Raw genomic sequence first — 17,978 nt, forward strand, 5'->3', positions numbered from 1 at the left:
CTTACTGTGGAATTCCCATGATAACACCATTCCGCCATGTCAAGGAATTATGCCGCCATTTGTGGCACAATTCTAGAACAGGACTGTGGGAAATATGGAAGAAACAAAACATGATCATCTGTTGTTCACTTCACTTGTTTTTTCATGCAATGTTTTTAGAGCAAAATGCATTTTCACATCAAAACTGGACACAGAAGTCCATTGTTGTAGGGTTGTTCTTAGACTTGACAGTGTACACAACACATTTATTTTATTAATGCATATGCCCTCTCCACGCATAAAAGACACTGCTGATGAAGACTGGAGGCCCCAAATTACCTTAGGCATTAGCATCGGCTGGATTTTAGACATCTTGAAGTAATACCTTTAGCAGTCAAAGGCTAACTATAATGAGTTTTTCATTTTTCAGGAATTAGGCTTGGAAATTATAACGCATGACATGATTAGGAGTTTTGCTGCATTTAGGCTTGAAAATTATAACGCATGACATGATTAGGAGTTTTTCTGCATTTAATGAGTGCATCTCCATATTTCTCACTGAAAGGATATAGAGCAGGGTGGGGGTGGAGGACAGAGGGTAGTCCTAAAACATTAATCATTTAACTCTACCTTGCAGAGCAAGATTGGCTGGTCTACGTAAAGCAGCTATATTCAATTGCCCATGTACTGAAGATTCTAACTGTGGGACGGACTGCCTCCACTTACCAAGGGCAGTGACCGAAGAAAATACTTCCAGCCCCCGAAATGCTTCTGAGGGTCTGCGAAACCAAGCAGAGATGCGCCGTACCCTGTCAGCCCAAATAAACCATCAAATGGTTATTAAGATATTTAAGAACACGAATAACGATGGGGCCCCTGGACCAAATGGGATACCCGCCCAGGTTTTAAAGAAGGCCCCTGACTTTTGGGCATCTGTCCTCACTCCTCTTGACAACCATTCCTTAACAACAGCAATAACCCCCGACTCATGGAGGGGCTCCATATTAGTCCCAATTTTTAAAAAGGGAGATCGTTTAAAGCCATCGAATTATAAGTTCATCGCTCTTCTTGACATAGAAGCCAAGGCCTACGCCTGCCTCATACTGAAGGACCTGGAGACATGGGCCGAAGGAAAAAGCATCATACCCTGCTATCAGACTGGCTTCAGACCACAAACATTGACAATGGATAATATCCTGGCATTAGCGCACCTAGCAACTGAAGCAATAAAGAAGAACAACCCTCCCCTCTTTTGTTGCTTCATTGATTACAGCTCAGCATTTGATAAAGTGGTACGAAATAGGCTATGGAGGAAACTAGAAAATTGGGGCGTTCCGCCAAACCTACTGAAGGCAATCAGATCACTTTACGATGGCACCTGGGTGCGGATTAAAACAGCGCTGGTCCAGTGTCCCTTAAAATAATAACAAACAATGGGCTGAAACAAGGAAGCGTGCTGGCGCCCATCCTTCTCAACCTGTATACGGATTTGGGGGATGCCTTGAAAGGCGCCAGCCTAGTAGCACCGAGATTAGGCAGCATGAGGCTATCGGTCCTACAATATGGCGACGACACAGCTGTAATGGACCACACGAGGGTGGGCCTACAGAGAGCCCTTAATGCGCTGAATCAATTCAACAAAGATAAAAACCTTCTAGTAAACCAAGGGAAAACTAAGGTCGTCATTTTTGGGAGCTATCATCTGAAAAAGAAAGCACAGTGGCGAATGGGAGATCTGCAGATCAGTACAGTGGCAGGGTATAACTACCTAGAGGTTTGGTTTACGGAACGGGCTAAGGCAAATGTCCATCTGAAACAGCAGTCGTCCAAGGCCAATAAGGTGATATTCCTTTTAAAGCTACTGAGCTTACATCTGATAAGCCCCACGGCCGGACCAATATTAACTGCCTTAAAAGCAAAACTGCTGCCAGCCATTAGCTATGGCCACCAGGCTTTTCCGGGGTCTCAGGATGCCCTTCTCACCACAAGCCAAGCCAAAGCATATAAATCAGTCTTTTCTATCCTAAGATCGGCAAGGAAGTCAATACTAAGATTGGAGCTAGGCCTGGTAAGGTCAGACTTGATGTGCCAAGGGGAGATTATAAAAACATACTTAAGTATTATAAGGGCCCCAACAAACTCCCTAAGATACCAATTGAGAGCCATATTTGAAGGGCCAAGATCAGCTTGGCACACCAGTCTTGGCAAAGCACTCAAGATTTTAAAGATCGAGGAAAAGAGCATACAACTGCCAGAAATCCCAATAAATGCATGGAAAAAAGCCATAAACAGACAAGTTCTGAAAATCTCATTCAAACTGGACCTTAAATCCCTTCGCTATAGCCCCCACCTAGACCCGCTGAACAGTTCCTACATAGTAGGCAAGGCACAACTCTACCTAAATGAGGCCCTGACACCACAAGCCAGAACTAAAATCCTCTTTATGAGATTGTGTACTCTAGGAATCACTGAATTTAACCCCACATAGGCTCACAATAGGGAAAATACAAGCTGCAGACTGTGTCCCTACACAAGAGAATCCTGGCTTCACCTTTTGTGCTGCTGCCCCTCCCTTATGAACGAACACCGGCGTCTTCTCCGCCCAGTCTGCATCATCAAGGGAATCAAGACATGCCGCGAAGCATCAGCTTTTTGCTTTCCTAGAACAACCACGATGACCTTGGTGAGTCTTGGGAAATTCATTCATCTGATTAGAATGGCTTTAAAGGCAGCAAACGATCACAAACAAACCAGGGCCACCAGCGTGGTACAATAAGGGGATCAAGGCAGCCTCCCCTCAAATGAGCCATGATTCTATCCACCCGCCCTGCAGCAATCACATCACACCAATGGCCTATGAAGATGTCTAAGAAACTTGATGCAAAGACTTATGACAAAGACCCGGGGCTGACGGTCCGAGTGGGTGCAGCGGAGAGGGGATATATTACTTGAACAAAAAACGTTTTAACCGCATGCGCGCTAGCGGTTTTCCCGCTGCTCGCTGCGATTTCAAAAATCCCGCGTTACGTGACAAGGTCAGCTCGTCATCCGCGTAGCGCAGGTTACGCCCATGACGAGCTGACCTTGTCATGAGCGCCAAAGGGGTTAACCAGCAGTCTTTATAGTTTCAATGTGATCATTGTTTTACTCACCAGTTTTATTCTTTCGTACTGTAATGATTTTAATTAATTGAACAGTTAATAAATTCATTTACCTGTGGCAGGACAAGGACAAACATCACATCCCAAAGCACACAACTCTGGCAAAAACGCCTTAACTACAGTGTGAAGTGTAGCCCACTTATCAAGCAAATGAAGCAAGTTAGCATTCAGCAGGGTTAAACAGTTGGGCACATTGCCTGATTTAGAGAATGTTGTGTTAGAATAAGGAGAACGGGCCGAGCATTTCTTAAAGCAATTAGGCTCTCGTTCCACTGTAGATGTATCCAATACAGTGAGGGCACATATTGCAATTGAGTGAAGTGAATATGGTAATAATAATAAGACAAAGATCCCTTCCAACAAAGATCCTAATCCCGATTGAGTCCCCATGAACCACGAAAGTTTAATAGTAAGCTTTATTTTTGATATTGGTCTGCAATACCCTATAACTCCTGAAGGATTGGTGATCGGTATCTTTGGTGAATGTACAGTTTTTCTAAAAAAGGTATTTTTGCATGCCCTATGTATTAAAGGCCAATTTGACTATTTTCTTAATAAATCTGTTGGGGATTGTGAGAGCCTGGCTCAGTATATGATGTACACTTGTGCAAGTGGACACCTTGCACTGATCCATGCAAACCTTATGGTGGTTTTAGTGGTCTTAGACAGCCTTTGACAGCTCGTTAAGTGGTAGCTGTGGAAAGCAGCCTTCAGGCTTAGTCCAGAAGGAGTGTAAAGCTGCTTGTTTCACCACAACATAATCTCATAGGTATAGATTAAGTGAAAAAGAACCACAGTGTATTTATAAAAATGTGTATTTATTATAAGACACTCACTAACACATTTAAATATCTCCTAGCCAGAGATACAAACAGTATACACAATATTTAGCAATAGAAACAGGTAAGTAGCACAGAATACACAATGGTCCCCAGGGGGAGACTAAACCATATACCAAAATATTGGTATGCGAACCACGACTCGAGTCAAGACAATAGTCAAGGGACGTAGAAGTGCTCGGGACCCAAGGAACCACCCAAGGTGAGTATCTAGGAGCCCCATGGAGGTTGTGTGCCGTGTGGGAACACAGCCGCGTTCTCTATACAAATCAACGTGTAAGTCACAGTTGCAATTTTTAAAGAAGAAGAACCCTTCCCAGTGGACCCTGAAGAAATCCTGTGGTAGGCAGAAGGTTGGAGAACCACTCCACCCGTGGATACCTTAGGAACCAGAATACCTGCCCCAGGGGAGCAGGGTACATGGATGTGAAGTGGCATCAGAAACCTCAATCGAACCCAATGGAGGACTGCAGGAAAGTGCCACTGCTGGAAAAGGCCAAAATGTCTGGTGGAACCCAAAGGTGGATTCAAGTCGAGAAGTACCTAAAAGCAGAGGGGGCAGAGTCTATGCCACTACACAGTGACCAGGAGGCATGGAAGACAAATGCCCACTGATGTCGGGTACTGTAGAAGAGTTGACAGTGACATTGGAACTGTAGCTGTGTGGCGATGCAGTGGAAGACCAGGAGTAATGCACAAGCCAAAGTCGGACGTCAAGAGTTGAGGTGTCAGTGACCGGTGGGAGCACCAAAAAAACTTGACAACTGCAAACAACGTGGAAGTAGAAGAAGATGCAATGTCAGGACCAGCAAGGACCAGGAGACTCCCCATAAGCACCCGAGCAATCATGGGAGCCCAAAGAAATTCAAAAGTGACCCTCAAGAGGACCCACAGGCCGGAGGCACTGGAGTCACAGAGCAGCTCACAAAAGATGCAGGCCCCTGGTGCAAGTGATGTGGTAAGGATGAAGATCTTGGTTGCCGGAGATGTTTGAGGTTGGGGATACATGGAGCCCAAAGATCTTGGTGGAAGAAAGCCAACAAGCCTTTGCAATTGCAAGTCCATGCTGTGCACAGGGGTTCAGTTCCTGCGGTCCTGACGAGGGATACTGGCCTCAAAGTTGGTGGAAGAACAGGTCAGGCCTCGAGGGATGGGAGGAACCACAACCTGTGTTGCTGAGCCTTTTGGGGTCCGACCTGTCAGCCTGGTTGCGGTGCATGCAGATGCAGGGAAGTGACTCCTTCACTTCAAGGGAGATTCCTTCAGGTGTCTTGGATGCCCACAGGCCCTGGACGCGTTCATGTATGGCGCACATGCAGGGATGTTGCAGCAGACAAGCAGGGCAAAGAGATCAGGAGCAGCAGGAATCTTTCCGGTTGCAACCTTGATGCCCAGAGCAAATTCCAGTCAAGTCCAGAGTGCCCAGATTGTCGAAGTTGAAGTGGTGTCTGAATTTTATCATGTCCCCCGACGAATCTAGGGACCCACCCTTAGGTAAGCTCATAAGCACCCTAAGGAAAGGGTTGGGAGGATACAAGGATACTACCCTAAGGAGAGGCTAGACAAGGGGGAGGATACTCCCCTGTCCTTTGTCCAGTCTAGCGCCAGAGCAGGAGCCAAAGGCTTCCTGAACTGGTTTGAGCTGCACTATGCATGGAGTGCACCAAATGCGCTCTGCACACAAACTATGTGGTGCTGGCAAGTGCTTCCATCCTACCCCAAAACAATAAACCCTGTCAGGGAGATGGTCACACTTTCCTGTGACAGGATGCCTATTGTTTTGCCTTCCTCTGCTCGAGCTTGGCCCAGAAGCAGGAGGGAAGAATGGTGTCTCTGTTGGCAGCAGCCATAGTTTGCTGTCCGGATCTAGAAAAGTGGTACAGAGAGCACTGAGGACCTAGTGGATGGCCTTTACAGTGCTTGGAATCATACCTCCCACAAAGTTAATGGTGTGGGAGTATGATTCCAACATGTTTGATACCAAACACAACAGGGTTTGTTAGAGCCAGTTTCGAGATAGTCATTGCATAATGACAAGGTTCCCTTCTATAGGTTATATGGCTGTCTCACTTACTACCCGGGAGAATGGACTCTGAAGGCTGAAGGGGTATCCTGCTCATGCAGGGGCACCCTCACACCTAAAACCTAGCACTCTGCCTTCAGGATTATAAAGGCCTGCTGTAGGGGTGACATAGGTTTTAAATGCAGTGACCTTAGATGTAGGTAAAACTATATCTTCTGTAAGTGGTGCTAGCACCAGCTTACACAGGCTGCAATGGCAGACCTGTAGAGATAGTTTGAATGGTCTCCCACAGGTGGCATAATACATGCTTCACTCTATGGGGGACATCTGGGGTACCTATGCCTTGGGTACCTTAGTACCATATAGTAGGGACTGATAATGGTACCCTAGTATCCAATCTGTGATGTACCTAAGTACTTACTATAACAATTTAGGGGAGAAAGCAGAGACTGGGGTCCTGATTAGCAGGATCTCAGTCAGACTAGTCATAAACAGCATTACATCAAGCAAAAAGTGGGGGTAACCATAGAAGCAGATCCTACTTTACGACAGGGATGGTTATTTGCGCTGATTTACAATCTGGGCCAAGGAAGGCAATGTTATTTTTCCATATCCAGCATTGTTTCTTAGCAGTCATAAGAGTTGGGTACAGTGTCTGAATTGGTTCCCACTCATCAATAAATATGTCAAACAAATAATGGTGCCATCCATTTGGGTTTTATTGACCTGTCCTCCACTTTAGGCACTGCAGTAGATGATATCCTCAATAGGTATAGACCCCTAGTTAGTACAACTATTTGAGCAGAGGCACAAGGACATATGGCTCTCTTTGATGTGGGTAAAACAGAAAATGAAGCTCGCCATTCAGCTCACTTCAGGGTGTACTTAGGCACTATGTAATGGCCATTTTCTTGTTCGGGTTGTACATCAATAGATTGAACAAGTACCTGAGTGTTTTGTCATCTGATTCCTCTATAGCAGATGACAGGCCTCTCATAGTTTTATTGTCCCCAAACCATGCTATCGCGCTGGAAAGCTAGTTTCTTGGTTCATTTTATTTAAACCTAAGTATCCCAGCAAACTTAGTAAAGGCAAAGATTATGGCTGTGGACTCCACCTATTAAATAACAAATATAATCCATGTGAACAGCGTCTCTTTAGACAAGGTAACATGTGTTTCTTTATCTTGGCATTCACATTGATAAACAATTAATTCCAAACCATTTAATGTGTACCACATTAGCCAAGATAAGTGGGGCATTTTCAACCTTACTTGTAGACTTGATGTTATGGTGAACTTGTGGAGCTGGGCAAACATGCAAGCAGTGGAGATAGAAAATAATATATTTCAAAAAAATAAAATTTAGACTCCATCCTCAATTTAAAGCTGTGTGTCTCAGGAGGAAATTCCACTCCTTTATGTATCAGATATAATAAATGGTCCCCATTGAGCAATTGATCTCCGTCTAATGCAATTCCAACTCCACAAAAGTCGAAAAAAGACAATCATCTCTATACACACTGGGAGAATTCTGTCTGTAAAACTGCAAATAGATTATGATATTCGACAGTATATCTAGCATCATTTGGACTAAGACAATTGAACAGAAAGTATTGTCATACATTATTTAAATTGTTTTTAATTTCGAGCAGTAGACGGTTGAATTAGGAAAATAATTTGTTAGGGCATTCATCCTTTAAAAACATCCGTGTAATCTTTTCTTGGCCCAGTACCCCGGATCAGATAGGAGACGCATCTTGATCAGATTCTGGACTCGCCCCTAGGCTGCTCTGCTACGTTAAGTGTGCCAAACGTGCATGGAATCTTTTTCTCTTATGACTTTTACAGTGCCAAAGAGGAGTTATTTCGTCAATTCTTCATTTTGCCATGATGTTCTCAATTTCTTTCCAGGGACTGGGAATATCTAATACGACAGGAGAGGTTCAGCCTTCACTAGAATACCACAAAAGTGATAGAGCAAGACATGTGTGAATTTCAACATATGACCTTTCATCAGAATTCTATGAAATTGTTCATTAAAAAGTATGCATTCTAAAAAGAACCCATTTTTCCAGAATCTGCTTGTAGGAAGTCATGCTAGCTTGCTTCACCTACTCAGGCCTGTCAAAGGCTTTTGTCGGGCCTGGGCCAGGGCCATAAATGAAATAAAGCCCCCATACAGATTGTGATGAGGTGCACCAGAATCTCTCATATTTCACAGATATTCATTGACCTTGGGCTCACATATTGCCCCATGAAAGGCAAGGTATCCCTTGAGGAGGTCTAGGCGCCCTTGCAGTGCAGATTGATTGATCTGATTTGATTTGGCAATTTATAAAGCGTGAACAAATGCTGAATGCATCAAGGCGCTAATACGGTTATTCAGCTGAGCTGGGCAAAGTCATCATTCCTGAGCTAAAAGGGCATTTCAAGCCAAAAAGCCAGGTCTTCAAGGCCTTACGGAAAGGACAATGAGCTTCCTTCCAGACAGGAGATGGAGCAAGGAAGAGCATTCCAAAGCTTAGATGCAGCCACAGCAAATGCTCTCCCTTTCCATCTTGCCTCCAAAACCCAGGAACAAACAACTGATTATGTCCAGCAGAACACAGCTGTCTAGATGGTAGATATCATTGAAAGAGATGCTTAACTCCCTCAGGACCTGTATTGCAAAGTGCCTTACGGACAATGCACAACGCTTTGAATGTAATTTGTTTAGAGACAGGGTGCCAATGCAGTCTCCGAATAGTAGCAGAGACTGAATGATATTTAGAAAGATCCAAAAGGAGTCTTGATGCTGCATTCTGGACAAGCTACAATTAGTCTATGGCTGTCTTATTGATGTCCAGGCAGAGCACATTACAGTGATCCATCATGGACATAATCAGTGCCTCAGCTGCTTGTTTACGTGCAGGAAGGGAAAGAAAAGGAAACTCTTTCCTAAGGGTCTTAATACCAGAAGCAAGATAATACTGTCCTATTAACCTGAAAATTAAAACATGGCTGTTGTCAACCAGAAGGCCCAGATTTATTACAGAGTCAACAGGGATAGGAAGTTGACCCAGCATTTCTGGCCACCAAGAATGGGTCCTAATAGATTGTTGGCAGCTAAAATTCAAAACCTTGTTTTTCTCCTAATTCCGTCTGAGGTAGTTTGTTACCATCCAGGTGGCCACAGCCTGCATGCAATTGTTAAAATTGGTGGTGGAGGGCTCTATGTCCTTTATTATAGGCACTCTTATTTGTGTGTCATCAGCATAGTATAACGATTCAGAAAAGGGGGTGGGAACAGGGCAAACCAAACTACCAAGCCAATTCTTATACTGGGAAGGAAACAAGCTTCCGGGGACCGGTTTCTGGCATTTCAGCCGTCGTCGGCCCGGCTTGCTTGAATCCTGATGGTGCAATGAGCAAGGGACTCACATCTGAGAATACCCTTCCACGCTTATGGTGGACAAAATGATTCAGAAAAGGGGGTGGTGATGAACAGAGTGTCTGAATTAAGCAGACCACTCTTACCCAGTCCAAAGATCAGGGCTTGATCCATCACCGTTTTTTAGCTCACTGCAACATCCCAGCTCAGAACCTGGCTATATGCAAATTAGTCTGTTCGTGTCCCAGTGCATGATGGGAACAGGGCAAACCAAACTACCAAGCCAATTCTTATACTGGGAAGGAAACAAGCTTCCGGGGACCGGTTTCTGGCATTTCAGCCGTCGTCGGCCCGGCTTGCTTGAATCCTGATGGTGCAATGAGCAAGGGACTCACATCTGAGTGTACCCTTCCACGCTTATGGTGGACAAAATGATTCAGAAAAGGGGGTGGTGATGAACAGAGTGTCTGAATTAAGCAGACCACTCTTACCCAGTCCAAAGATCAGGGCTTGATCCATCACCGTTTTTTAGCTCACTGCACCATCCCAGCTCAGAACCTGGCTATATGCAAATTAGTCTGTTCCTGTCCCAGTGCATGATGGGAACAGGGCAAACCAAACTACCAAGCCAATTCTTATACTGGGAAGGAAACAAGCTTCTGGGGACCAGTTTCTGGCATTTCAGCTGTCGTCTGCCCGGCTTGCTTGAATCCTGATGGTGCAATGAGCAAGGGACTCACATCTGAGTATACCCTTCCACGCGTATGGTGGACAAAATGATTCAGAAAAGGGGGTGGTGATGGACAGAGTGTCTGAATTAAGCAGACCACTCTTACCCAGTCCAAAGATCAGGGCTTGATCCATCACCGTTTTTTAGCTCACTGCACCATCCCAGCTCAGAACCTGGCTATATGCAAATTAGTTTGTTCCTGTCCCAGTGCATGATGGGAACAGGGAAAACCAAACTACCAAGCCAATTCTTATACTGGGAAGGAAACAAGCTTCCGGGGACCGGTTTCTGGCATTTCAGCCGTCGTCGGCCCGGCTTGCTTGAATCCTGATGGTGCAATGAGCAAGGGACTCACATCTGAGTATACCCTTCCACGCTTATGGTGGACAAAATGATTCAGAAAAGGGGGTGGTGATGGATCAAGCCCTGATCTTTGGACTGGGTAAGAGTGGTCTGCTTAATTCAGACACTCTGTTCATCACCACCCCCTTTTCTGAATCATCCGCATAGTATAAGGCATGTAACCCAAAGGGTCTAATCAATTTGGCCAGCAGGGAGATATATAGGTTAATCAAGATTAATCTCAGGGATGAGCCCTGCTGTACCCCACATAGAGTAGTTATGGGCGCAGAGTAGAACTGGTCCACCACCACAATCTCTGACCTATCTGTTAGGAAGAATGACAGAAGTTTCAATGCTGAATCTCTGACCCCAATTTCCAGTAAGCGATCAACCATCCTGATAGGAGAGATAGTGTCAAAGGCTGTGGATAGGTCCAACAGGATCAACACCGCAGCCTTTCTAGCATCAACAATGGAACGGATGTAATTGATAGCGGTTAGAAGTGCTGTCTCAGTCACATCATTACTCTTAAATCCATACTGGGAAGTGTCCAGCAGATACTGTTGTTCCAAATAAGTCATCAACTGGATAGGTAGATGTTTCTCTAGGATCTTAGCATGGACAGGTAGCAAAGAAATGAGCTGGTTGTTTTTCAGTTCAGAGGGGTCAAAGTTGGGTTTTTAAGCTGGGGCATAACAATAGCAGTTTTACATCTACAGCCTTATTAAGAGTTGCTGTGAGGTGAGGAAGAATGATATCTCCTCCCAACTAAATAAGTTTGGGCTAACAGGTTTCAAGTAGGGAACCTGAATTAATACTTCAGAGAAACTGTTCGGTGAGTTCATGGGACAGAGGGGGAAAGGCAGAACAACTATAATCCATGCTCTTGGCCTGTGGAGGGCTAGGGGCAGTGTAATTGATCTTTTGAGCAGAGATGGGATGCTCAGAATTGAGACCGTCCACGGAGGAATAGAAGTCTGAAATTTTGGAATGAAAAAAACTTGACATATGATTAGAGAAGGCATGAGAACTCTCAGTGTTGGAAGAGACAGTAGGTGTTGATAAAAGGCTGAAGTTTGAAGCGATCTCTAGGAGGCTTGACTGATGCAATCTTCTACTTGTTGTACAGAGATTTCTCTACCTTAATGGCTTCACTATATTCTGCCAAAATGGCCTTAAAGCTGGATCTTTCGAGCGGGCCATAGTGTTTACGCCAAGCATGCTCTTGGCAGTGACAAGCTTCTCTGTGTATTCTCAGCTTCTCTGAAGAACCAGGCAGAGGTGGGCTTCTTCCTCGATGCATAGGATTCTTTAAGGGGAGCAAGAGAGTCAATGGGTGCCTTAAGCCACAACGAAAACTCTGACACTGGCAGATCATTACTGTCAAGGTCTGTCCAATTTTGATTCTTAAGGGCCCATAAGAAGGATTCCTTAATTATACCTTTTCAATTTCTTTTAAAAACCTTATTGATACACCCCCCCCCCCGGAGCAGTTTACTGTGTTGAGGGAAAGGAAATGGAAAAAGGGACAGCAGGTGGTCAGACCAAATGAGGAGAAAAGGTTCATCAACCCGAATAAGGTGGTCGTTGGAGAAGATACAGTCAAGAATGTGTCCTGCATCATGGGTACCTGCCCTTGCTAATTGTGCAAGTTCACAGAATAGCATTGTATCTTTAAAAACCTGAGAGGGGCATGGCCAAGATGGCAGAGTGAGCGGAGTGAATGAACATGTCGGACCATGGTGATTCAGCTTGCTGCCTTGTCGCTTGTGTGCAAATTAGTGCTTGCTGGCTTCCCGAGGTGCCGAAGACTCCACAGAATCGGTGTGTTGGGAGAGGGATTGAGGAGAGCGGAGATGCCATGAGATGCCCTGAATAGGCTTGGGAATGAGGCAGGGCTGTGAGGCGATCTATGGCTGACAGTGACTAAAGGGCTGAGGAGTGGGAGGTGCTGGCTGGCCTCAGACAGTGAGGCACCTTGCGGAAGGTGCCCGGCCCTGCAACGACTTGGATCCCTTCCGTCTTGTGTCGCCATGGGCAAGGATGCTCTGGAGCGACCTGTGGGACTCATTGACAGAGACCGGCTGGCCTGGAGGCTTAGCATCCTGTGCAGATAGGCTGCAGCGGTGGAGGTAGGTCTGTGCCATAACTCCAGTCCCGCTGTCACATCCTTTAGGATGGTCCTGTAATGTATAATCTTATTACATACATTTCTCCCATTCAAACGACAATCTCGATTCTAAACAGGTGACATTTTACCTAGTAGCTTGCTTTTGTCTCTTCGACACCAGGCTCTTAGTATTCTATCCTAATCCCTGTACCTGACTTACATAAAGATGTCCCCAGGCAAGGCAAAATTGTTCTGTATAAGGGTCACTACTTTTTTCATCCTTGGCCAACAGCCAGCTGTGCATGATCACATTTGTTTACGAAAGCATTGGTGATTGTTTGCAAAACATTTATGATTGTTTTCAAAACATGCCCGATTGTATTAAAACTAAATTGATTCTAGAAAAACCCTGGAGTGACCACTTTAATATAAAAGACCCTCACTCCCTCCTACAAATCAGAGGAGAATTCCTTCCAAGCTAAGACGGGGTCCTGCATGCTGAATCTTCGACAAGCAGCGGTCTGACATCCCTTACGGGCTGTCATCCTCGACGCAGAGATGGGGTCCTTCATTCCAAGCCATCAGGCGAGGAGGCTGGTTCATCCCTAGGGGTTTCTTGGCTACATATATATATATATATATATATATATATATATATATATATATATATATATATATATATATATATATATATATATATATATAGCGATTGGGACACCAAACCCTCTGTTTAGGTCATCCAAAAGGTGCAGGTCCTGGGGATTCCAAGGAACTGCACAACATGGCGTGACCAATGTTGGTTTGGTTCTTAACAGTGAAAATCTGAGTAGTTCAGTCGTACTTTCTCAGAAAACCCTACTCACACCTTTCAGAGACGTCTGCAGTTAGAAGGGAAATCCACCTCAGCTGAGCAGATATACTCTATGTATTGGCTGAAGGTTTAGCAAGCTTCTAAGGATAAAAAGTTCCCCACATTGTGCTAAACCCTATCTCTTAATTTTTTCTCTAAATATATGTGTGTACCTATATATATATATATATATATATATATATATATATATATATATATATATATATATATATATATATATATATACATACATACATACATATATATATATATATATATATATATATATATATATATATATCTAGCTCCTCCAAACGCCATGGGCGGGGCACTTCGTGGTCGGGTGCAAAAACGCGGTGGCGTACCGCGATATAAATCCAAGCTCAACAATTTCCCTTTTCTCCTTCAGGAAAGAAAAAGCACTCACGAGGATTCTGTAGCTCAGCAGCAGTTTATTTAGGACAAACGCGTTTCGGATTTACATCCTTCGTCAGTGTCGTAATCTCTAAACAAAATACTGGCGGCCATATTTTATTAAAACATTACATGTCACGTGTCAATGGTGGGAATGAAGGACGGACTTGGCGTCCCAGTGATTAGTATGGGCGCCATTTTAGCACAGTGTATACTGGCTAACTCTGCAAATTTTCACAACCACACCCGGTTTTAAATACCATTTTGATACCAAGGTTATGTTACATTTCAACATCATCGAAAATCATCAATTTTAATGCTATTCATTGAATTATAATTTCGCCGTGGATCGGCAATGCAGCCTTCTTGCTAAAAAGGCTGCTAGTCCTATTTGCCCACTAAGAATTATGCCGTGTATCGGCTTTAAGTGACATGTTAAAAAAGCGAAATGGTTGCAGACAAATGTTTCACAAATCATTCTCATATGTCACAGTACTTCACTTATTCAAATGAACAGCCAACTCTTCCCCACCGTTCAGCCCTTTAGGTATTTTAGTTCCCAAATCGATAATATAACGGGACTCCAGCCTCCTCAATCTGAGCAAACGATCTCCACCTCTAATATTTGGTGGTAAATAGTCCAAACAATAATACTGCAACAGATCCCTATTGTTATTATGTTGTACTGAGAAGTGTCGTGCTACTGGATAGCTAAAATCCTTATTTTTGATAGCACGCATGTGCTCTAATACCCTCAATTTTACCATATTGATGGTGCTCCCCACGTATCTCAGTCCGCAGGGGCACACAAGACAATACACTGCAAAGCTGGTTTGGCAGGTCATGAATTTGTTAATCTGTTTGTTTTGTTTCATGCCCTCTATCTTGTATGATCTCACTCTTTTACTTGCTACACAAGCTTTGCATTTCCCGCAGGGGAAAAATCCTTTCATTTCTTTGAGGGTGTTTTGGGTTTTAGGTGAGGATTTCTCTAGGTGACTGGAAACCAAGTTATCTTTGAGGGAACGGGCTTTCCTGAAAGTCACGAGGGGATGAGTAGGAATATCTGTAGCTATAACGGCATCCGTTTTTAATATGTGCCAGTTTCTTCTCAGAATATTCCTAATAGTGTTGGACTCATTAGAAAAGGTAGTGATCATTCTGAACTTTCCTGTGTCTTTAGTAGTCTTTTCTTTTTTCTTTAACAAGTCTTCTCTATTGAGACTTAGGACCTTTCTACGGGTACTCTCTAACAGTGTCGTCTGATAGCCCCTAGCCTGGAAACGTTCTATACTGCCCTTCAGAGCTTTATTGAAGTCTTCCTCACCCGAACAGTTTCTTTTTAACCTCAAAAACTCCCCATAAGGGATACTGTCTTTGAGTTTTTGAGGGTGTCCACTGTCCGCGTGCAGAATACTGTTCCCAGCTGTGGGCTTTCTGTACAAGGAGGTATTAATCTTCCCATCTTTGACAGTTAGTTTCAAATCTAGATAGTGAACTGCAGTTGTACTGATTTCTCCAGAAAATTGAAGATTGACTTCATTATCATTCAAAATTCCTATATACTCATCTGCCTCGGCCACGGTGCCATCCCAGATTAAAAACAGATCATCAATGTATCTGTACCATGCCACTGTCTTGTTGGTCCATTCTTGGTTCACCCTCGACCAGGCCACCTGCTCCTCCCACCAGCCCACGAACAAGTTCGCGTAGCTGGGGGCGAAGCAGGTGCCCATCGCGGTCCCTGATGTTTGTCTAAACAAATCCCCATTAAAGGTAAATATGTTGTTGTACAGGCAAAATTCTATAAATTCCAACAACATAGAGTTGTGGGTGGCAAATCTCATAGATTTCTTATCTAGGAAGTATTTAATGGCTGCCAGGCCTATAGTATGATTAATGCAGGTATACAAACTCGTTATGTCGAGTACCATCATACAATAAGTTGGTTGCCATGTGATTTGTTCAATGTGACAAATAAAATCGGTGGTATCTCGTACATAAGATTTTAGTTTTACCACGGCATCAAACAAAAAATGGTCAAGGAATTTAGAGAGATTTTCAGTCAGACTACCCAGTGAAGACACTATGGGTCTACCCGGTGGTTCCCTCTCATTTTTGTGAATCTTGGGTAGGCGGTAGAAGGTGGGTAGGGTGGGCTCAGGAGTGCTTAAAAACAAATATTCATCACCATCCAGCATCTGTTTATCGTGCCATAGTTTAATTAGAGCATGAAACTTTCGAATGCTTTCTTGGTAAGTCATTTGTGTGCACATCTCATAGCAATCTGAGTTTTTCAATTGTCTGTACGCTTCTTCTTCATAGTACTTTCGTGTCAAGAGGACTATATTTCCTCCCTTATCTGAAGGTTTATATATAATGTCTTTGTCTCCTTTCAAAGTCTTCAATGCTTTTTTTTGGTCTTTGTTAAGATTTTCATTTTTATAATTTTTGGTCGACTTAGATGTCATCTTTAATTTCAGTAGGTCCTTTGTGACTGCTTCTGTAAAGGTGTCGATGGCATCATGTGGCATTATAGGAAAAAATTGGGAGGGGGATTTTAGTCCGCTAGTGGGTGCATCTTGATCTATTCCCACAGTTCTTATCCTCTGACTCAAAGTTTCCTCAGTGTCTAATAGAGTCGGATCCTCATCCCTGCGCAGGTTTTCCAAAATTTCCAAAGTCATTAGATCATTTATTTGCAACAGATCCATGTCTTGTTTCTGTGATTTTAGAAGTTTTGCTTCCTTTGTGGTGGGTCGCAATTTGAAAAATTTATGAAGTTTAAGTCCGCGAGTAAATTTAAACAAGTCTATTTTGGTCTGCGTGAACTCGAAACTTGTTTGTGGGCAGAAAGTTAACCCTAACTTCAGTACTGATTCTTCAGTTTTTGTCAGCACTTTATTAGTTAGGTTGACGATGGTTAGGTTATCATCAGTCTCTACCATCGATTGCCTCTCCGGCTTCTTGTAACTCTGGTCGTTGGTTGGGGTGTTTTTCCTCGACCTCTTCTTCTTCCTGCCCCCTCGCCTTGTTCTTCTTGTTTTTCTGGGGGTCTGGTCTTTCCCCCTCGCAGCCATGTCTGTTGCATTAGCTGAAATTCCTGCTGAAAAGGAGTTTCCTCAATATCTGATGAGGTTCCTGGTATCTCATCTCCTGACTGATCTGCATCTGTCAACTCCGATTCGGAGGTTTCCACTCGTGTTGTCCCTCTTTTTGGGGCATTCTTGTTTGTTTCATTTCCACCATTGACACGTGACATGTAATGTTTTAATAAAATATGGCCGCCAGTATTTTGTTTAGAGATTATGACACTGACGAAGGATGTAAATCCGAAACGCGTTTGTCCTAAATAAACTGCTGCTGAGCTACAGAATCCTCGTGAGTGCTTTTTCTTTCCTGAAGGAGAAAATATATATATATATATATATATATATATATATATATATATATATATATATATATATATATATATATATATATATATATATATATATATATTACCTACTGGCGGTCGCCAGTAGGTATATATAGTTAGGATTTTTTTCCTATGGGATTTTTGAAAATTCTATGTCTAATAACTTTGGCGTTTGAGGATGGAATTGGCTGAAATTTTCAGGAAAATGGAACATTCTGTTTCTGAGCAGCCCCGGAAAATTTCGGGGGGTTTCGTCAAGGGGGGGCCGAGAAAAAAGAGGGGTCCCAAAACGCGTTTTTCCCATGCAATTTTCCATAGGGCGGTTGGACTCACTTTTAGCTCGAACGGCTGAATGGATTTTCACGAAACTTGGCAAAATTGTAGATATTGTTTGCCCGATGTGCCTTTGCTAGGTCTCAATATATGTGCTCCAGTGGATTTTGATAAATTAACGTTCAAAAAAATATATATATCTGTAACAGCGCTCCGGTTAGCGCCCCGGTTCGCGTACCTGATGCATAACGGAACTTCGCGAAGCGAAGCTGATTGGCTCTCCGGAGTCTGTCAACATTCTAAACAGTCCGGAGCGGCCGCCATCTTGTCTCTCGGTAGGATTGAGAGACAAGATGTGGTGAAAAACGAAGGGGGAAATGAAGGAAAGGGGGCAAGGTAGACCCCTCCTGACCCCCTAGGATTGATGAGGGGGATATTAAAGTGCCGTAGAGGCGCGTCCCGGTACGT

This window comes from Lissotriton helveticus, chromosome 12, assembly GCF_964261635.1.
Source record: "Lissotriton helveticus chromosome 12, aLisHel1.1, whole genome shotgun sequence".
In the NCBI taxonomy this organism is placed as follows: Eukaryota; Metazoa; Chordata; class Amphibia; order Caudata; family Salamandridae; genus Lissotriton; species Lissotriton helveticus.